Source organism: Rattus norvegicus, chromosome 17 (genome assembly GCF_021556685.1).
Source record: "Rattus norvegicus strain SHRSP/BbbUtx chromosome 17, alternate assembly SHRSP_T2T, whole genome shotgun sequence".
Taxonomy (NCBI): Eukaryota; Metazoa; Chordata; class Mammalia; order Rodentia; family Muridae; genus Rattus; species Rattus norvegicus.
Window position 1 is genome coordinate 70895386 of NC_141550.1, and position 22956 is coordinate 70918341.

General features: G+C 39.2%; 1 pseudogene; it reads left to right on the forward strand.

Moving 5' to 3' along the window:
* Positions 1–16388: 16388 nt before the first annotated feature.
* Positions 16389–17644, forward strand: Smarce1-ps3 (SWI/SNF related, matrix associated, actin dependent regulator of chromatin, subfamily e, member 1, pseudogene 3; annotated as a pseudogene).
* The last annotated feature ends 5312 nt before the right edge of the window (positions 17645–22956 follow it).

A 22956-nucleotide genomic window follows, 5' to 3' on the forward strand; every position in this document is an offset into this window, starting at 1 on the left:
GACTTTCCAAGTGGGATTTAAGCTATTCATTAATAAAGAAAACTATATTCAAAATATCTCTTTAGTATTACAAAGTTTATTTTTCAGCACTTACAGAGAGCATACTTTGTACATTTAATAGACTCTCAGCTTTTCAAAATTTGATGTAAAAATAATATTTTATTTTCGTGTATAAACTAATTAAAAACTATGGGAGAATTAGCATGTTGAGCCAATATCTGGTGTGTGAATGGTACTGTTTGATAAGTCACGCCTGGGTCTTGCTTGATTATCTACCCGAACAAGTGTTTGGTTTAGTTTCTGATTTTCATGGACCATCCTGTTTCTCATTGTCTAAATCTTCTGAACTAGAAGCCTAGAAGAGATAAAAACAATGGCTATATAGGACCTGGAGATATATTATTGAAAGTAAAATTGTTATAAGAGGAAAAAATTGAAGTAAAGAAAATTTGCCAAACGAATGTTCTGAGAATATAGTCAGAAAATACCGCTTTATTCTGCAAGACTACGACCAAACATCACTACTTACTCTGATATACACTGTACATAAAGGAGGAAAAAAATCCCTCTCAGTGCTAGATACTTGAGAAGCTTCAGTACAGTGTCACTAGGTTGGTACAATATCAGACAGGGACAGTGTCACTACAGTATTTTACTTGTTTCAGTAAATGACATCTCTTTCCCATTGACACTGACATGAGGACAGTGCAAATGATGAAGAGAACCACCCTATATAAACAGCACCACAAATAAATAAAAGAAACAAAATGACAAGAAAATGCCCACATTGGGCAATTTCCACATCTTAAAATTAGCAACTAATCATGATCTAGATAGATGAAGAGTATCTTCAACTCTTTTGTGTTTTAATCTTCTAGTATCTTTGATATTTTTCTTGGAAGTCTTAAAAGCAAAGATAAAAACCATCAAGTATTAATAAAACTATATATACTAACTATAAATAATATAATAAATAGTATTACTAAAACTATATATACTAAAGATGTTTTCAAAGTTGAATGGTTCTCATTTGAATCCTTCAGGGATAGATCTTGGGCTCTATCCAAGGTTATCTTAGTTCAGTTTTAACAGAAATTGAGGTGGGTTAATTTAGAACCCTCCAATCCTGTCTCTAATATCTGATTAGACTAACTCATCATTCCTTGATTATCTTCCCAGTTTGTTCTGTCTCCAACAAGAGTTCTTGTAGTTGCCTTGGAGATATCCCCTGTGCCAGTGCCAGTCCTCCCATTTCTTCTTGTCAACTCTCTATCCACACTTTGGTTTTCAGTTGTAAATATTCACTGTATCCTGATTTATTTATAGTTGAGCACAAACACTTCCCAAATTACAAACATCTATTGTGAGAGTCTCTTCTCAACTACTTAACCATATTGTCTTTAAAAAGTTTCAGAATGATTTTTTTCCTTTGACAATACTCAAATACAATTTTACACTCGATTAAGAGTTTAACTGCTCCTCATATGTTATTAGGTAGCTTTTGACTTTCCCATAGGTTCTTTCTCCTATTTAAAGCCTGAGAGACTAAAAATTCATCACATCATTATATGAGGTGGGAACCTCTGAGAAGTTAGAGGTTTTATAGGAGGAGAAATGATGAATTCAGTTTGGGGCAAATTGAATTTGAAATCTCTTGCAATGTGGCATCTGGGAATATTTAGTTGGCATTTGAAAATTGGAGTGTGATCCAAATGAGAAGTTAGCTAGAAATGGAGATTTGCAAGCTGTCAGGAGCTGAAGCTCTGACCATGCTCAAATGTGTTCTGATGAATGTGGACATCAGCGTCCTTCAGTCAATGACAGTCAGGACAACCTTGAGCATAAGCAAGTTGTAGTGAGGGTAAGCACACATGGGGAACATGGCACACCTTAGCCAGACAGTCTACGGACTTAGAGGAATTGGACTTCATTTAGATGGTTTTGAAATTAGAGGATATGGGTCCATATTGAACTGAGAGGAGTAATTCCATGAATTTATATAATAATGAACCAACCAGAACAGACTACAGTTAAGACTAGATATGTGATTAGTGAAGAAATGGCATGAAGTCCTATTTGTTAGAATAATGGGATCACCCAAAAGATGCTCCAACTTTCCACAAAGAAACTTGCCCAATGTTGTTCTTAGAAGCTGTCTTTATAATAGCCCGAAACTGGAAAGAATTTAGATGCCTTTTAACTAAAAAATGGATAAAGAAAATGTGGTATATCTACCCAGTGGAATACTATTCAACTATTAAAAACAAAGAAATCATGAATTTTGCAGACAAATGGGTGGAGCTTGAGAATGTCATCCTGAGTGAGGTAATCCAGACCTAAAAGGACATGCATGTTATGTACTCACTTACAAATGGATATTAGTCATAAAATAAAGGTACCATGCTATACATCACAGAACCAACGAAGCTAAACAAAGAGAAAGGCACAGGCAAAGAAGCTTGAATCTCAATTAGAAGGGGGGAAGAAAATAGTCATAAGAGGAAGAAGGAGGGAGGGAACTTGGAGAGAGGGGAGATGGGGAGGAGCTCAGTGTCAGGTGTGGGAAAGGACAGGAGATGGCTAAATGGTCATGAAAATGAATGGAAATCTGCAACTGACAGGGCTGAGGAGGTGGGCGGGGCATCTCCAGGACAAGACAGAGACTTGGGATAGGGGAGACACCAAAGAATCAATGAGGGTGACCTTAGCTGTGACTCACTTCATTGAAACCTGAAGAAGATACCTCCTGTAGGCAAGCAGGAACCCCAGTGTAGCAAAGAGAGACACCAAACCACCCACAAAACTTTCCACCTCAAATTTATTCTGTCTGTGCAGATATGGAGGGATGGAGGAGAAATCAGAGACTGAGAGAATGGCCAACCAATAACCAGCCCAACTTGAGACCCATCCCATGGGCAAGCACCAATCCCAGACATTATTCATGATGCCCTGTTATGTTTGCAGACAGGAGTATACCGTCCTCTAAGAGGTTCCACCTAGCACCTGACTAAGACAGATGCAAACAAACACAGTCAAACAGTGAATGGAGCTTAGGAACACTTATGGAAGAATAGAGAGAAGGATTGTGGTCCCTAAGGGGATAGGGCCTCCACATGAAGACAAATAGAGCTAACTAACCTGGACCTTTAGAGCTCTCAGAATCTGAACCACCAACTACAGAACATAAACAGGCTGGACCTAGGCCTCCCCACACCTATGTAGCAGATGTGCAGCTTGGTCTTCCTGTGGGTTCCAAACAACTGAAGCAGAGGCTATTGCAAGAGTGTTTCCTGTCTGTGGGATGATGTCACAGGTGAGGCAGGTAGAAGGAGGCCCGTCATTGGACAAAAAGGAAGGATGGGTGGGAGGAAAGTTTGAAGGAAGAGGAGGAGACTGGAATGGAAAGAGGAAGAGACAGGAAGGATAGAGAGAACAGTCACAGTGGAGAGAACACGGAAGCTGACATTAAGATTCTGCTCTGTGTATTTACAGGTTGTTATTAATGATCTTAAGGGATGGATGGTACTAGGCTCTGTATGTTTAGGTGGGCAATTATATCTTATCAATTGGGCCAAAGGTTATTGTGTTGTGTGTTTTTTCATGTGTAGATTTAAATGTAACGGAGTGTGGAGTGGCTGGGCCACCACAGAGTTGGGATGTGTGTTTCTGGCATGGAAACCTGCCTTGGGAACTAGATAGGTAGAGAGATTGCTGCCAGGCTCAGAGAGAGGCCTTTGACAGTGTGATATGGGATGGAGCAGAGCGGGTGAGAGGCTTTGCTGACTGAGAATTAAGATATCCAGCAGGTATCTCGGGGCACGGAGGTGCCAGACCTAGTGGGGATAAAAGACAACCTTACTTTTTTATTTTTTTATATTTTTACAACACCTGTCTGTGGGATATGTTCTCCTAGCTGGGTTGATTTCTCTGGCCTTAGAGGGAGAGGAAGCCTTGTAGAGACTTGATGTGCCAGGGTGGGAGGATACCTGGAGGGGGGCACTCACTCAGAGGAGATGGGGAGGAAACATGGGTAAAGGATTGTGGAAGAGGGGCAGTGAGCAGGACATAAAATGAATAAGTAAAACAATAAAATAAAATGAATAATGGGATCTTGGGTTCATTTTATGACTTGTACAATGTGCATCATTAACGGTATGTGTTCAGAAGTAATTACACAGAAATTTTATTTTACTCTTGGCCCATCCTACTTGGAGGTGGATGTTTTGTGAAGTACTTTCTAATGATGATGTGGACATCAGACATTAGTTGATAGAAGTGCCATCGGTCCCGGAAGTCAGGGCTTGCTTATCTCATTCCAGAGGAAGCCAAGAGAGAGTTAAGAACCATCTTGGGCATAATTTTACATACTCTCTCTCTAATTGGAAAATGGAACAAAAAGAGAAAGCAGAATGAAGACATATTCAGACAGCATCAATTCTTGCCACTTCACATTGAAAAATGCATCTTCAGGGCTAGGAGTGAAGATGGGGTGTAGTAACACACATGAACAGTATATGTAGCTAGAGCTCCCATATCACAGCACACATCACAGCACACACACACACACACACACACACACACACACACACACACACACACACAGAAAGAGAGAGAAAGAGAGAGATTCTTCAATTTAAGGAGCCCAGTAACTAAGGACTTTGCCAGAGTGATCTATATCTGAAATTACCACCTAGTAAATGGGTTGAATCCCTGACTTGAGCATGCGCTGATGTTTAATTTTTTTTCTTTTTAAATTTAAGACAAGATCGCAAGTGGCTCAGGCTGGCCTTGAACTCTAAGTATCTGAGGATAGGCTTGAACTTTGGATCTTCGTGCCTCTACCTCTCGAGTGCTGCGATTGTAGACACGTATGCTGGCTAGTTTTATGTGAGCCTGACACAAGCTACAGTATTCTGAAAGGAGGGACCCTCAATCGAGAAAAATTCATAAAATCAGGTTGTAGGCAAGCCTTCAGGACATTTTCTCAACGATTTATTGTTTTTTACTCACTTTACATCCTTATTGAAGCCCAAAATCTCACCCAGTCCTGTCCTTACAAATCCCTTCCATCATTAACCCCGCTGCTTCTCCTCAGAGAAGGGGAAGTCCCGCTTGGGTGCCACCCTGCCCTGGGACATCTAGTCCCAGCAGGAATCAGTACCTCCTCTCCCACTGAAGCCCAACCAGGCAGTTCAAGTAGGAGAAAGGGATCCAATGGGAGACAATAGAGTCAGAGACAGTTATGGAACCACTTGAAGACCAAGTTGCACATTTGGTACAAATATGTAGGGCCCTAGATCCAGCCTGTTCATGCTCCTTGGTTGGTAGTTCAGTCTCTGTGAGCCCCTCGCTCCCATGGACCTAGTTTAGTGGATTCTGTGGGTCTTCTGTTGTTAAATTCTATTTCTGCTCTTCCATAAGACTCCCTGAGCTCCACCTGATTTTGGCTATGGGTCTCTACATCTGTTTTTAATCTACTGCTTCTCAGAAAACAGTTATACAAGACTCCTGCCTGCAAGCATCGCAGAATATCATTGATAGTGTCAGGAGTTGGCTCTTTTACAAGGGATGGGTCAAATTTTGCGTTGAAGGCTTTGTGGGTGGATTGATGTCCCCCTCCTTCCACTGGAAGTCCTGTCTGGCTACAGAAGGTGGCCTCTTCAAGCTCCACATCCCCTGCTGGTAGGAATATCAGATAGGGTCATCTCCATAGATTCCCGGTAGGCTCCACAATCCTAGGCATTCATATAGTCACGAGAGATGTGCCCTCCCCATTTCCATTCTCACTCCCTGCCCTCTCTCAAATCCTCTCTCACCACACCTGATTTGCTGTCCCAGTTCCTCTCTTCACCTGTTTTCTATCTAGTTCTCTTCTTCATTTACCACCTACGACTATTTTCTTTCTCTTTCTGATGGTGATTCACACACCCTCTTTAGGGCATTTTCTTAATTAGTGACTTACATAAGAGGCAACTGTGGGTAGTGCTATCCCCCTGCTGGTGGTCCTGGTTCTACAAGAAGTAGGCTGAAGAAACCTTCAGGAACAAGCCCTTAAGAAGAGCACCCTGATAGAGGAGGAGGGAGGGGGAATGGGATAGGGAACTTGAGAGGGGAAACTGGGATAACACTTGAAATGTGTACAGTTAAAATAACCAAGGAAAGAAGCAGTCTTCCATGGCTTCAGCATCAGCTCTTGCTTCTGGGTTTCTGCCCTGGTCCTGTCGTGACTTCCTTCAGCGATGAACGAAGATGTGGAAGTATAAGCCAAAGAAATCCTTTCTTCTCCAACCTGCTCTTGGTTGTTAGTACTTTTTATCATAGTAATAAGACCTTGAAGTTAGACAACATATATCGCCATGCTTACTTTATGTAGCACTAAGGATTGAACACATGGGTTCCTGAAAGCCACACATTCACTCTACCCTGTGTGCTACATTCCCCAATTACTACTAGTTTAACTTATTAGAGTAGGTTTGCACCAATGCAGAACATTGTAAAAGAAAGCAACTGATTGTCAAGGTTTTGATCTCTCCTCAGCTTCTTGGGCCTTTCTTTTCTTTCTTCCTTTCTTTCTCTCTTTCTTTCTTTTAAGATTTATTTATTTATTTTATGTATATGAGTTCACTGTAGCTGTCTTCAGACACACCAGAAGAGGGCATCAGATCTTATTACAGACGGTTGTGAGCCACCATGTGGTTGCTGGGATTTGAACTCAGGACCTCTGGAAGAGCAGTCAGTGCTCTTAACCACTGAGCCATCTCTCCAGCCCCTGGGCTTTTCTTTTTTAAGTTGTAAATATGTAAAATCACCATCTCAAACACAATGTTGAAGTTATTTATAAGTGATCGATCCATCGCATTGGATCCCGAGTGGATTGATCCTTGTTAAAACTCTATCTTGGAATTTTTGCCTCTTACTTAAGACTCCAGGGTGTTCAGTTAGCAGTCTTGAATAAACACCCCGCTGTGCTGTAAAAACCTCTTTCGAGATGGGTTTTCTTAGTCCAAAATTTTCAGGTTCTTGCTTGTACCATGGTTACTACTCTGGAGTGGAAATCTGGCTCTTGAGACCCCACTACGCAACTGTGTCCTGGTTTGAATGTGGGCCACTTTTGATCTTGACCCACATGCTTCCACTGTGGGCTCAATTGTCTCCCCATGAGCTTCCAGTATGAATCTGCCCTCAAGAGCATAATGCCACAGTGCTCACCAGGAGACGCGGGAATCCTAAACAGTGCCTAGGCTCCTCTTGTATCCTTTGGAATCCTGAGGGTTTCCTGGGATGAACTGAGCAGGATGAAAGTTGGTAGAGGGCAGCCTGGCACAGAGCAGGCTCTAGCCTTCTTGGCCGCACCCCAACCCTTCCAGGCCATTTCCCCTGGGAAAAATTCTGACGAGGAACGCGCCATGTGTGAGTGCTTTCAAATCGGGACTTTCAACTGATTTCTTTGATGGCTCCATTTAGCTGTGCTCATTTTGATCTTGTGTTTGAAGCGATGCTGTCCCAGACCGTCAGCACATGATTCCTATAAAGCAGCTATTGTTGACCAATCGAAGGCCCTGGGGACTGCTGGGAGCATGCCAGCCGGTACACTGGCAAGTGCATCTTATCTGGATGCCTAACAGACACTCAGGTGTGAAGGTACCAGAATAAGGAGTGATAGTTGACCCAGTAAGTAGACTTGTGTAGATGAGGAATTGAATCTGGGTGCTTTAGGAGCCTAATAGATATTCATAGGGAACACAGCAGCATTGATATTTAAATAAGGTCGTTCCATTCAGCTCTCAACTGCTAAGAGCCCTGAAAAAAAACTGCTCTCCCTTATTTCCCCACTCACATAGATGGAGTCCACACAGCAATGGGCAGTGGGATATGTCTCCTGTTATGCCACAGTTACACTAATTTGTCAACAGCTGACACCATTAATAAAGGATTTGAACGTACGCTGCAAAGTGTCTACTATTCATTAAAAGCATGCCAATTAGTTAAATTTAGTGTCACCACCATGTATTTTGGAGCTTCCATTTGAGCTTTGGTGGGGGTGAGTTAGGCCTTAAGTGGAAACACATGGGCTAGATGGATTTCAGGTGCTTCAAATCTGCAGGGATTTTGCTAGTCTCAGGGATTTTGCTGGAGTTGACAGAAGCAACTGTTCACTAAACCTGCCTGGATCCAACCTTGCATCTGACGTCAACAGAACAGACTAACTAATCTTAAGATCAAAGCTGAACATGCTGTAAGAACCCCAGACATTCCCCAAACTCCCTTTTTACCTGAATAGTTCAATATTTCCTACTTACTAAAACTCTTGTGAGTGTCCTGGGACTTGAAATTTCTTCCTCAAATTTCTTGGTTGGCAGGTGCAAATGTAAATCTGGCAAACAGAGAAAATAGTCTCTACTTTCTTTCAATAGTGTGTGTGTGTGTGTGTGTGTGTGTGTGTGTGTGTGTGTGTGTGTGTGTGTGTTTGTATTCACACTGTAGGTTCATAGGAGTGCAGGTATGTATACATATATATATATATATATATATATATGTATATATGAGATGACCTGAGAAGATGTTGAATGTTCTCCTCTTAACATTCTCCACCTTATTCTCTTGAGACAGGAATTCTCATGAACCTGCCCAGTAAAGTTCATTGAACTTATTGTCTCTCCTACATGCTATGCTGGTGTTACAACAATGTGTGACCACATTAAAATGTGGATGCTAGGACTCAGACTCAGGTTGTCACCACTAAACAATATTTACACTTACTCAAGGAGCCATCTCCCCAGGCCTTCCAGTCTTTAGCTTCTGTTGGAAGCACATCTACATTTCTGTGAATTCTGTGAATAAAGGCATACAATCTTTAGTTGTACAATATACATTCCTGGAGATATGTAAGACATAGGGTTCGTCTCATGAAGTAGAAACTCTATAATTAGTTGGAGGCAGGAATATGATGATACCAACAAAGCTGTGAGTTAGAAAGGCAGCAGAAACCAGGAGATGTAGTGAATTCCTCAAGAACTCGCTTCCCCCACACCAAGAGCGTTGTCACAGTTAATTTTTATTTTTGAAACCCTGTTCCTTGAAAATGACAATGGTATCTGTTCAGCCGGTACTCACTGTTCTTAGCCTTAGTCAGAGAAGACTCTTGATGCAGTTAATACAGACCTATAATGGTTCACAGTGCTACGAACAAGCAACTGGGAGGTTTAGCCATAGATGGGACAACTATATCAACCTATCCCCACCCAAGGCTCAGGGAACACCACAGAAGTAGAAGAAAGAATGTAAAAGCCGGAGAACGTTATGTAGTGTGAATGGCTGTCTTCTGAATAGAACATGACTGTTGCGCGTGCTAGCAAGCTACACACACACACACACACACACACACACACACGCACGCGCGCGCGCGCGCACACGCATCTCTGCTTATCTGTGTGAGACCTGTGCATCACCAAGAGAGGCAAATGTTTTAGCCTGCACAAGTGAGTGGCTCCAGAGGCCCTGGCCCTCGCTGTGGAGTTATTGCCAATTGACAGCTCCTAAGGAACAGTCACTTTTATTCAGTGGGTGTGTCATCATGAGGTTGGCCATGCCCAGTAGATGACATCATATTGTTAAACATGGGAAGCATTAATTGCACAAAGTGTGTTACAATAATAGTAATAAAAACAATGCTCACAAAATTGGAAGGACATGACCTGGAAAGAGCCTGGGGAGAGTCGGAGCACAGTAATGAGTGCTACATATCGTCAAGATAGATTGTTTAAAATGTATGCAATTTTGAAAGCATAAAAACAAAGATACTCACTTGGATCTTAAAATTGGTAAATACAGCTTCACAAAGTACTTTGGACAAACCTACTGTGAAATGTTGAACCTATGAAATATCTGATAGGTAAATAACTTGAATAATATACACAGAAAAATAATTCTCGACCTAAGAACATATTCTATAAATGTAATATTCAACTTTTCCATTTTACAGGCAGGTTTTTGATTGAACAATACTTGGAATAGGGATTAGAGAAAGAACCTAAATGAATATAAGCACGCATTGCCTGTAACCATTTTTTTCTTGGGCAACAGAAGAGGATTGTTTTCTCAAGGCAGCACAAGGCAAGAAAATTGTCACAGCAAACTTAAGCAGAAATGAATCTAAATGAAAAACTATGAATATATTCTTTATGGATATGGAGAAAGAATCACACTATTACTTTCTGAAAATTCTTTAGAGTAGGTTTCATGGAAATTTAATTTTTTTAGATGTGAAACACTAGCAGTATATTACTCAAACAATTATAGACTCTCATATCATCGCCTACGAGGATTCTGGATTACTAGAATAAATTAACATATTTTTAATCAAAAAGAAATGTTATGATTGTTTCAAAGAAATCTATGTTCTGCTGTCAGGCACATACATTTTAAACATTACATCTTGTTGTTTCATTTCTCTTGAGAGATGAATCCCAGAGCATTATTCAGAGTAAATAAATTGTTGCTAAGGGAAAAAATATGGCATGGGCTTTAGAATTATGGCTATTATATTAATTTTAATTATATTAAAAAACTTGAAAGAAAGGCCCAAATCTACCTTACACCTTAATTTTATTGTCTAAAATAATTTTTGTTTCAGAGTTTTGATATCTCAACCGTCATAATCATCCATTACTGTTATTGGAAGAGCAAAGAACAAAAGAGAAGGAAGAAAAGTTGAGATCACCTCTGCAATACACTTTGTGCACCACTGAAGAAGCTGTTCTTCTTAAGGAAACAGATCTTTTATAGAGTACTATAGAGAGAAATGTAGGTAAGCCAACTTCTTTCAATCACTTGGATTATACCTTTGGTTTTCAACTGGCTTCTTGAGTTTTGTGATCTTGGGCACAATGTCACATGTATTTACCCAGCTCTACACCTGTATCATGAGCATCATATGACCTTCAGACAGAGCAGGATAATGTCTACTTTGGGATGTACAGATTTATAAGTAGGACAAGATGTGGGGAGACAAGAAGCTATTCTTTTTCAGCTTTATATTGGCTTAGGAAAGAGTGAATGGGGAAAAACTCCACTTAGCAACTGAAAGAATCCTTGTGTATCCTCCGTCCTTCAAACCTGTGCACAGGATGCCAAGGATGTGAAGGGGAGAAGAGCTATTGCTCACTTCATGCAGTTTCCATTCATGGATAGACCTCTGCTCACCAGTTACACGTTCCTAGAAGAACTCTTTAAAGAGGTTAGAAATGCCAAGAACCAATTGAGATCATTGACATTTTTGGAGACAGTCCAAAACTAGATTTGGAAAAAGTTAACACTACTCTTACTTGAATTTTCAAGACTCAGTAATATGTTAGTGTGGGACTTGATTTCTCTAAAAATATAATGTATAAGTTTACCTTCAATGCCTTAAAACCAGTACTTATTACATCTATGAGAATTTATTTTGTACTACCTTCCAATGCTTGCATCTCTGTTTTCACCCCTAGCATTGTATTGGTGCCTGCTATCTTTGCTAGCCATTTCCTTTGAAATAACTTTCAGAATTTACCTGCCCTTCATCTCATATGCTAGAGAATCAAATAGCTCTTCTTAAAACTAACTCCAATCCATCTCACGCCTTATACAACTCTTTGTATAGCTTAACAGTTAGAGTCGTCCCAGTTACAGCTAATTGTCAACTTGACAGAATCTAGAATCTTCCTAAGTTTTGGCTTTTCAGCATTCCTGCTAAAGATTATCTCAATTTTATTAATTGACGTGGGAAGAGCTGCTCTGAGTGGACAGACCCATTCTGTGGCTTGGATCCTAGATGTGTAAGTGGAGAAAGGATGCTAAGTAGCAGCAAGTACTCCTGGCCCTTTTTCTCCATGACTGGATGTGCAGGAAAAGTAACAAAGACAACACTGTATGTGGGAAATACAGGAGAAAATGATAATTCCACGAAAAATATGATAGAACTTCTTTCTCCTAGCTTCCATTATTACCATAACAAATATATTAAAGAAATATCATCACTTCTGTTTCTGATGTTTCAGCACATAAAATACTGTGGCTCCTTTGCAAATATTTTATTATGAAAGAAAAATGAATGAATGAATGAATGAATGAATGAACAGTGCTCATTTTGGGTTCACTGATGATGGATTAAATGAACCCCTGTCTCAAGGAATTGGTAGCATGAAAAAGAAAATAAGTTATTGACAATTTTGATATAAGACATAATATGATATATTAAAATATAATATATAATAAATAAATATAACAATATATAATAAATATTTACCCAAAGGTAAATATTATAACTGTCCTAGAGAAGGCAGAATAAAGAGGATGCAATGTGGGCATAGATCATTTATTCTTGGAATTGGTGGAAAGCCTTGAGGGTTATTCCTGGAGATTCTGGGAAGATGCAGGTAATGGGCAAGAACAACGGCACGGAGGGCTGTGAGTTCCTGAAACCCTGTTTGTGTCTTGCTTGCTTTGCAATCTTCTCCCCAACATTGAGAACAGCAATAATTGTAGAAATGCCAGGCAGTGTGTGTGTGTGTGTGTTACCATTTTTGCCCATTCTGGTTATAACATATCTTAAATTAGGAAAATTTAAAAATAATAGGAGAAAAATGTTTCAACAAGCAAGTTTGTGTGTGAAAACATGTACCCATAAGCCAGTCTCTCATCTTGCAGGAACTGCTGACGGGTCTTAGAGAACTTGAACTCCTACTACCCTAAGGTCTCTTACATGTGAAAACATAGGACAATGTTATATTTCCACAGCTTCTGGGTCTACTGCACCATCACAGGGCTTATCTGAGATCTTAGATGAGATCTGAGATGTATTTTTCTCTTTGTGGTTTAGAGCTGCCATGGTTTGGGCATTTCTGACATAGGAGGAAAGGGTCATTGCTCTTTTTCATGGTTCCTATTATCCCATGACAGTTATTAGGGTCATGCTTTCATTCTGTCTGAGGATACATTGCCAAGGGCCAAAATACTTTAAGAAGAGTATGGAAATGTTTTATTCTCAGTTTTTTTAAAAACAAGAGGAAAGTAACGGGAAGACAATAATAATGAATCAAGCATGGGTTACACACATCATACACATTTATCAATCATAAAATGTAAATTTTAATACTCACATTTCATATATGAATCTTATCAAGGAAAAGTTCCATAATCTAAGAGCATGATAATTATGACTTACTTTTTCCAGCTTCTCTTATATCATAGCTAGAAGGAACAAAAACTACAACAAAACAAAATACCAAAATCTAAACAACAACCCAAACCAAAACGAATCAAGAAAATCTATACAGTTGAGGTGTTTGTTCTTGCAGAATTTATATTTTTAAATATAATGACATACTAATGAAATTTAGATTGAGTAGACAGCAAAATGTCAGACTTGCACAGAATATCTAATACAAGTAAGGTGTGATTCTAGAATCATGTGTCATTTGTTTTAAAAGGATGACACCATGCTAAAGAAGCAAAGCTAGATTGACACTCAGGTAGCTCTGTGAAGCATCAGTTCTGTTGGAAGGTTGTAATTATTATAAAATCTCAATAGAATAGAGCAACAAGTAGGGTGCTCTGTGAGGAAGTGGCTTTCTTCTTGAACACACTTTATAGTTAGCTGGTATTTTAGAAAATAAAGATTATGCCTACACTTTCAGAGAGTTAGGAGGTGATCAATAGTAAAACAGCAATTATATTAGTTTGATCTAATATATTTTGTTTCTATTGCATTCCTCAATTGGATCACAGAAAACCAAGGGGACTGGAGAGTGTATGTGCTGATTATGAAGCATTCCTTGTAAATTGATTCTTCTTAGAGAACACAAGAAGAAAATGCTGTTTTAGTTATGTTGTTGTTTTTGTTTTGCATAAATGGGTCAAGGTTCTCGACTTATAAAAAGCAGTGTTAAAAGAGGAGCATCTATTTCTATTCTCCACAGCCTGGTCATCCTGGTGTCCAGTCTTGGCGACCAGAATAAAGAGACATGTCCATGTCTGGTCAATGACTATCACCATCCTGAGAATCCCCGCTGTAATGTAAGGATGCATCTGCCCCTTGCTCTCTTTTCAGAAAATGAGATTTGGAGTGCTTCTCAGAGCAGTAAAATAGACACAACATAAATTTTTTAACCAGTTTTTAATCACCGTTTAGTAACCTGATGCATGTACACTCACACTGTTGTGAATTCCCTATCAACTGAGCAACTACCACTTAGTATTTCACTATTTTATCCCCTATAAACCTTGATCATCCCACTCTACTTCCTGTCTCTGCAAATTTGACTGCCCTAAGGGTGTGTGTGTGTGTGTGTGTGTGTGTGTGTGTGTGTGTGTTAACTATTTTTATATCATGACCAGGTTATTTCAATTAGCATGTCTTTGCTGAGGTTCACCCATATAGTGAGACACTCTAAAATATCCTTGCCTTTTACATTGAATAATTTCTTTTTAAAGACACATTGTATTGTGCTAAAGCTTTTTATGTGTTGATGGATGATAATTCTATGTTGGGGTCACTGGAAATAATGCTGCTATGGATATGCCCTACAGATGTCTGCTTTTCAATATTTTTTCAAACATCAGACATTTATTTGATAAACAGTATTCATTTGACTTTCTGAACTGAGTAAGAATGCTTAGTAATTTTTGAGTCTTTGACTACTTTGAGAATCAGAATATCTTCACTATTTTAGCAGATAAGAATTGAAAGCTCTTCACCATTTTAGCAGACAAAAAGATGAATTTTTTAAGGGATGGAACACTTATCTAGAGTGAAGCCTTTGGTTCATACCCAGGCCTTCTGAGTTTCTGAGCCATGCCTTTCCAATGTGGAACTATTCAAAGATCTATGGGTAAAAACTACCACATTCCTCTCCCATATGCCATATAAGTAGCTCATGTCATATATCCTCCTCATCAGACAATTTTTATTCTGCTCTGGAGGATGTGGATAAAGGAGTTAAATTTTACCCATGCTCAGCCATCATTTTAAAGAAAATTACTATTCAGATTTTGGAACTCTTGGTGACCATGAATATGTCTCACAGCAGATTATATTGGGTGGTAATTTTCTTCCTGCATGTGCAATGATTCCTCCTAGATTCACTTTACAATCTGGTGAATATTAAATTGTTATTACAGCATGGTTTTCTCCACTTCATTTTATTTTACTACCAGGGTTATGGGCTCAATGTTGTAGTTACAGTTTATTTCACTTACAATCAACATCTATTTCAGGCACTTGTTAGCTTCCGCTCGCTTGTTTGTAAATCAGCTTCTTTATGAAGCAGCCTCTTTATTTGGGTTGAAGGTAGAAATGGCAGTGCACCAACTGTAGGCTTTATGTATCAAAATAGGGCATATTTTTGCCATTTCAATAGGGACCTAATACTCAGAGCTATTAATGGTAAAATCTGGTTTATAAGTCAGTGAAAAGTAATAACTGCATTCTTGACACTTTTCCTGTAGTCCAGAACATGTGTTATATCAATTATGCCATATAGCCATGATTTTAGCTATGCAAACAGGAATTTTTTGGTATTCTGATCTATGTTCATATGTTGGACACCTTGCACTGGACGACCCACTAATGGACTTGAGTTACATAGCCTGGGATCCCTGGTTCCAAGTCAGCATGTCTTTCATTAAGAGACACCTTTTGTAGTACACAACAAATCAAACCAGATGCTACACCAAAGCCACATTCTGCACCTGGGGACGTGTTCAGGCATAGCAGTGAATGCTAACCAAATATTACCCAAAAGGCAAGTACACCAGGACCATGACCAGAGACTTTTGGACAGTTCCTATACCTCATAGCCTGATGATTTTAGGCAAGCCTGAACAGGCCTATCTTGCCTTGTCTATCCATGCCCACAGAACACATTATAAAGATTCTTTCCAGTCTCCTCTCCCTTCCGTATTACCAGCTTGGGGTTCCTCCATGTGGTATGTATCTGCCTCTGCCTTTCAGGATCAATAACAAATATACTTTTAATCTCATGACTTGTTGGTCTGAAGTTTTAACAGAGATTACCTTATCTCGCATCACTGGGAGGAAAGGTCCTTGATCCTGTGGAGGCTCGATGTCCCACTGTAGGGAAGTGCTAGGGTGGGAATGGGTGAGAGCCCTCATAGAAGCAGGGTGGGGGATGCTATAGGGGTTTGCAAAGGGGAACTGGGAAGGGGATAACATTTTAAATGTAAATAAATAAAATAACCAGTAAAAATACATCTTCAAATAGTAATTCCCATTTATTCCTGGCAAAGATTTTCCAAATATATTATCTAAGCAAAGCTGGAGCTGAGGGTGCCTTCTTGGCTCTCGGTGTATCAGGTTCATTCTTAAGGAACTGAGGACTTAGCCTTCCAAAATGGCAAAAAGACCATCTTATGTCCACCTCCCACTCCAGCTCCTGCAACACAAATGCTCAGCACAACAGGGGTTGTGGGATACACTCCATAGTCATCTTCTTGCCTACAACAACTACAGGCTTGGAGGGAACTCAGGCCCCCTCCTTCCCCAGCATGGCATCCTCAGGCATTACAAGTCCAAAGCCTCCAAAGCTACCACATAGGCCACTGATACCCTAAATGAGGTACAGCAGAAAGGTCTTGGACCAAGTAAAGGCTTCCAACCATGACCTAAGATTGTGGAAGTTTGGCAAGATTATTGGTGGCATGTGTTGAGATCTCACTGATGAAAAGGAACAAGAATATTTAAATGAATACAAAGCAGAAAGGTAGAGTACAATGAATCTATGAAGACCTATCATAGTTCCCCTGTGTACCTTGCATATATTAATGCAAAAAAAATCGAGTGGATTTTTTTGCTGCACTAGAGGAAGAAAGTCGACAGAGACAGTCTCGCAGGGAGAAAGGAGAACCTTATATGAGCATTCAGCCTGTGGAGGATCCAGATGATTAAGATAATGACTTTTCAATGAAGCATATAGCCACTGCCCGTTTCCAGAGAAACCAGCACCTCATCAGTGAGATCCTCAGTGAGACTGTGGAACCTGATGTTTGGTCAGTTGTCACAACAGCTAGAGTGCATGTCCTCAAGCAACAGGTCCAGTCTTCAATGGCTCATCAGCGGAAACTAGAAGCTGAGCTTCTTCAGATAGAGGAACGACACCAGGAAAAAAAGAGGCAATTCCTGGAAAGCACAGACTCTTTTAACAATGAACTTAAAAGGTTGTGTGGTCTGAAAGTGGAAGGAGAAATGGAGAGGATTGCAGCTGAGATCGCACGGGCAGAGGAACAGGCTGGCAAAAGGCAGGGGGAGAGGGAGAAGGAGGCAGCAGAGAAAGCTGAGCGCAGTCAAGGCAGCATCAACCCCGAAGAAGAGCAAGGGGCAAACAAAGTCGAGAAGGATGATGAGAACATTCCAATGGAGACAGAGGAGACATAGCTTGAAGACACAGCAGAGGGCCAGCAGGATGGTGAAGAAGGCACGTCTACTCCCAAGGACAAGGAGAGTGAGCAGGAGGGGGTTGACAGCTTGAAGGTGGAAGGGACCAATGACAGCAACACTGTCTCAGAGAGCAATAGCCTGACAATGAAGGAGCCACCCACAGACCCAGTGCCAGAAGAAGGAGTACATGTTGCCCTGTTTTATGTGACCTAAAGCTTTTTTAAATGAAAAAAAAATGTGTTTGTTTTTCTGGTTTAAATGCCGTTATGTGGTCTGTATATTATTTCCTTTTCCATTGATATCATGAAGGTCTTTGATATCATAGCCTAATGCCATCTGCTCACCTTTCTTAGCTCTCAACTTCTGAGACCTCAGAATTAAGATTAGTCAAGAGGATACCCATCTCTTTGAGAACTACCCTGTATGCTGCAGAATCTACTCTTACAAATGCTGTCCTTCAGGTCACTTGGGTGCTCATCAAAGCCACAGTTTTAACCCCTTCCAGCCCAACTACACTTTTGCGAGTCCCCCGTCTTATGTATGTATACAGAGTACCCTCTTGAAAACATGAGTATGTCTGTTCGCTCACCCTCTTTATTTCTAATATCAGATACCAAGAGTTCTCGTATACGGTAGGTGTAGCCTGAAAGTAGCAGATTGGATGGTTCAGAGGTGTCTCTGGTGTGGGCAGGGGGAGTAGTTACTGCTGTGGATTCCTCATTAGGTGAGTGCTACACATGCACACTGTAGTGATTTTCAGTGCAGTTAATATGGGATGTGTTCTGGGAAATTCATCTTTATTGTACAGGGGAAAAGAAATATTTTTTTAACCAGATTGGTTTTCCAAAGACATGATTGATAGCAGAGCTTAAGGAATGGAATATTCTTATAATGGACTGCAGACTTCAAAGTGATTGGTCCATTCCAAAGGGGAAACAGGAACTATGTTCATCCACTTGAACATACTTCACAGTGATGAAAACGGAAGACTTGAGATCCCAGAGATCAGATAAGCTTTTGGATAAGCCCTTTAGTGGTCTTAGAGACTAGAAACAAGATAATTTGTAGTGTGTGCTCCCTAAAATTTAGAATAGATTTTTTTAATGAATTGTGGCATATATGATAGTATACGTTTCTTAAAAGTCCAAACATAATAAAGAAATTAAGACAAAAATAATAGTATATTCTACTCCACTTTTGAGCAGTACTAGCAACCAAGGCCATCATGTCTATAGGAACAATACTCTACCACGGAGTTATGGCCCTAGGCCATTAGTCCAGTTCTATGGGAAGGTCTACCAGTTGGTTTATTATGGCTATTGTGGATCTGATTTCTCTTACAGAGGAATGGAAGCAGGGCTATTCTTGGAAGGATTCTGTCCAACCCCTATCCCACCAGGACTTCTCGATTAGATGATAGGGTAGAAGCTCCCTCTGAGGGAGCTGCTGAGAGAGAAGGTCTCTTTAAGAGAAAGAAGTATCCTAATAGCCAGATGTAATCGAAAAAGAGGGGGAGGACTCAGAGACTCACAAAAAGAACTAAAAGGGTTTTATAGGAATATGTGGAAGAAAACAACAAATGACTCAGCCATTAAAAATAAGACAAACACATATTGAGCTGTGCTGCTCCCTGGTCGGGTAGGGGAGCAGAAGCCAGTTCTGAAAGCCGTTTGTTTGTTCTTTTCTGGGAGTTAGTGAGGATTGTAAAAGTAGGAAGAAAATAAAATAGAAACACCCAAAGAGTGAAAAAGCCAGGGTGCGTGTTTCCTCTCAAAGATCATAACTCCTCAACTACTGAACTCAAAGAGACTGAAATAAGTAGGTTAAAAATAAATATGGTTAGGTGACTGAATCAAGGACACAGAGAAGACAGCAACACAGAGAAAATGCTAATAAAACAGGTGTGAAGATCAGCAACACAGATGAAATGCCAGCAACATGAAAACGAAGTTCAACAAGAAAATTGGAATTTTTGATACAATAAGTAAAAAGCTTAAAAAGGAATTCAACCATATTAAGAGTAGAGTGGGAAGTAAGCAGGAGATAAAACACCAGGGATTGAATGTAAGGTTGAAAAAAATATACTTAAACATGAATAAGAACGAAAACATAAGTACAACAAAGTCTTGGAGATAATCAAGAGATAAAATTGTAGGGCGTCTAAGACAGAAGAAGCAGCTGAGATAAACCCTGAAGATATTGAGCATCTATTCAATAAAATTGTAGAAGAAAATTTTCTAAGTTTGGAAAAAGAAATAGACATTCAAGTACAGAAGACATGTACAACATCAAAATTATGTGATCATAACCGAATCTCCACACGGAATTTTATAATCAGCTTATGAAAAAAAAACAAAGCAAAGAAACAATATTAAAAGTTACAAGAGAAAAGTGCCAACTCACTTATGAAAGGAATGAATCTGAATGTCCTCAAATCTCTTATTAACAACTTTAAACCACAGGGAAACATGGAAAGGTGTATTTCAATCCCTGGAAAGTAGATGACTGTCAAACAAGATTGCTATATTTATCAAAAGTATCTTTTAAAATTGACAGAGAAGCAATTAAAATGTAAGTCAACACATAAGTACCAAACCAGCACCACAGAAGATTCTTAAAGGGCTACTACGCACAGAAGAGGAACAAGAAAATCTCAATCATAAAAGCAAGGGAAGAATAATATTTATGAGAAGACTAGATGTAGAAAGGGTAGTTACGAAGAAATCCTTCGTGTCTAATACAGTAAATCAGAAAACCTTATAGTTGGGGAGGGGAAGGTAAAGAGCAAGCTATCCAACCAACCAGAAAAGCAAACAGCAATTACAGGATTTAATGAACAGCTTGAAATAATAGCTTTATATAATAACATTAAATGTAAACTGAAAACAAATAGACCAAGAACTGGTTATGTGGATTCACAAAATAGATTCAGCCATATGTTGCCTTCAAGAATCACCTTACTAGCAAAGATTGAGAGTCAAAAGATAGAAAACAATCTATCCTATGTATTGAAACTGATAAATTGCCCTAGTCATACTGATATATGATAAAATAGGTGTTAAAACAAAATTATAAGAGGCAAACAAGGTCACTACGTATGAAAAATGGAATACTTAATTAATGTGATCATTCTAAATATGTGCATATCATACAATGGGATTTCTAATTTCATAGGGCTCTGGCGTTGGTGGCAATTCAAGGCTGTCCAGGCAGATGGGTCCAAGGTCTAAAGATGAATGCTTCTTTCCCCAAATGTTACAGCTTAGTAAAAACAGCCAGTCTCAGACAACACTTGGTGAAATAGCTTGTGCTCTTTATTCCACAGGGACTATATGAATCTTGGGGATTGGGATGGGATTTGGGTGGTAAATCATTCTACTGACTGAGGCTAAGACTATGGTGATGCTCTATTTGCATTGGGAAGAATTTCAGGTGCTGGACTACACGACTGACTTGGGTGTCACCAAGTTTCATGATCTGAGGCAGGCATGGAAACAGGGAGGGGGCTAGTTCCACTCCTGCTGGTCTCTGAATGAGATTTTAAATATGAAGTTTTGAGATTTCCAGGGTTTGAACATGTTCCACCTCACTAGTTCCACGCCAGTACCTCTAGGGGCACAGTCCACATGCCCCACAAATAATGGACTTCAATTTCTTAGAAAGAAAGAAAGAAAAAACAAGTAAAAATCAGATGTAGGCAAAACACTAGTATATCTAAAATAAAATGAATAAATATGTAAAAAAGAAAAGGATAAATTCCTAGTCATATGCAGCCTACTAAAATTAAATGAAGTAGTTATAAGCAGACTAGATAGGGCTGTCACCCACAGTGAGATTAAAATGTCTGCCAATAAAACATAAATCCAGGTCAATTTGTCATTGCTGAATTTTATTAAATCTTTAAGAAGCACCAATATTAATGTTTTCAACATATTCTATAAGATAGAAAAAAAAAACAAGAAACATGGTCTACAAAGCCAGATTTTTCTGTGGTGGAAAAACCAGAGGAGGACACATACACAAAAGAAAACTATAGGCTAATTTCAGTCATGTTATAAACAAAAATTCTCACAAAAATATTTGTAAACCAAAGATAAGAGCACATTGAGATGGAAAAGATGTCTCTTAATCAAAGAGCAGAACTAATATTGTAAAAATGGTCACATTATCAAAAGTGTTCTACAAATTCAATACAATTCCCGTCAAAATAACCACAATATTCATCACAAACATAGAAAATGTAATTCTGAAACGTATGTACATGTATTACAGACCATAAATAGTCAAGAGAATCCTTAACACAATTTGCAATGCTGTAAGTATAACAATACTAGTCCTCAAATCATATTTTAGAGCAATATTATAAAAAAATCCATGGTGCACAAAAACAGAACAGAATAAAGGACTCAGAAATAAATCCTCCCATTCATTTTTGTCTGAATCTTATGCTAGTCATGGGTGAGGAATTTATAGCTTTTGCCATTTAGTCCCTTATAATTTATTGGTTGTTAATGTCAGGTCCACTGCTTTCCAATCTATAAAAGACAGAATCCTATTTGGGTCAATTACTCTCTCATTTACGAGAAAATATTTATTGATTTTACCAAAAAGCATTTCTGTTGATATTCTGCTGTTTCTATTGATTCTTAAATTTTTAACAATAAATAAAATCTTTTGAGTTCTAAGCCAACCACCTTCTTCTCTAAGTGACATGAACCTCCATAATTTATTAATGTTCTAACCTATGGGTTGAAACTTGCTGTGGTCACTTCCTAGTACCCTGAATCAATACACTTATCAGTCAGCTCATTTTGTCATTTTGTCAGACCTCAGTACTGAGGAGAAGGCAGCAGAATTATTAACAATATTTGATTCATCATAGACATTGTATCTAAGTTAGGATAAACCTAAGTTATATGAATACTGAAACACTAGTTATGTATGCATTTTACACAGGCCCTGTATAATTTCAAGGATAAAGGACATCATTTAAGATATATCTGAGGCATTTTCAGGGGACTACATATAGGAAGACTCCAGATAGTATCATATTGCTGAAAATATACTCACCATGATATATATTGCTTATAGAGTAATCATTTATGGAATGCTTTTGAAAGTGAAAAAGGTGGAACAAAGGAAAGAGAAAATGAGAGGTGCAAGAGATAGGGTGAGGGTACCAAACTGAGAATTTCTCTTTTATCTCTCCAGTTACAAAGGACACCAAAGGCTGCCAAGGGCAAGAACTACTTGAAGAACATAAGCACACACTTTTTGAACAGAGCACACACTTTGACCTTCCAGTAGCAACTTGGATGAGCTGAAATGGAACTAGCTGGACTGGGACCATCCACAGGGCCATAGCCAGACAGTTTTGATGGGATCCTAACTTAGAAAAGTGAAGGGTTTTAGTTCTAGTGTTTTTTTCATAAAGCTTTTCCAAGTGCACACTTCAATCAGAGCTCTCCCATGAACTCTTGATTCCCACATCTGTTACAATTTCCAGTGTTTTGGTATTTCCTTTT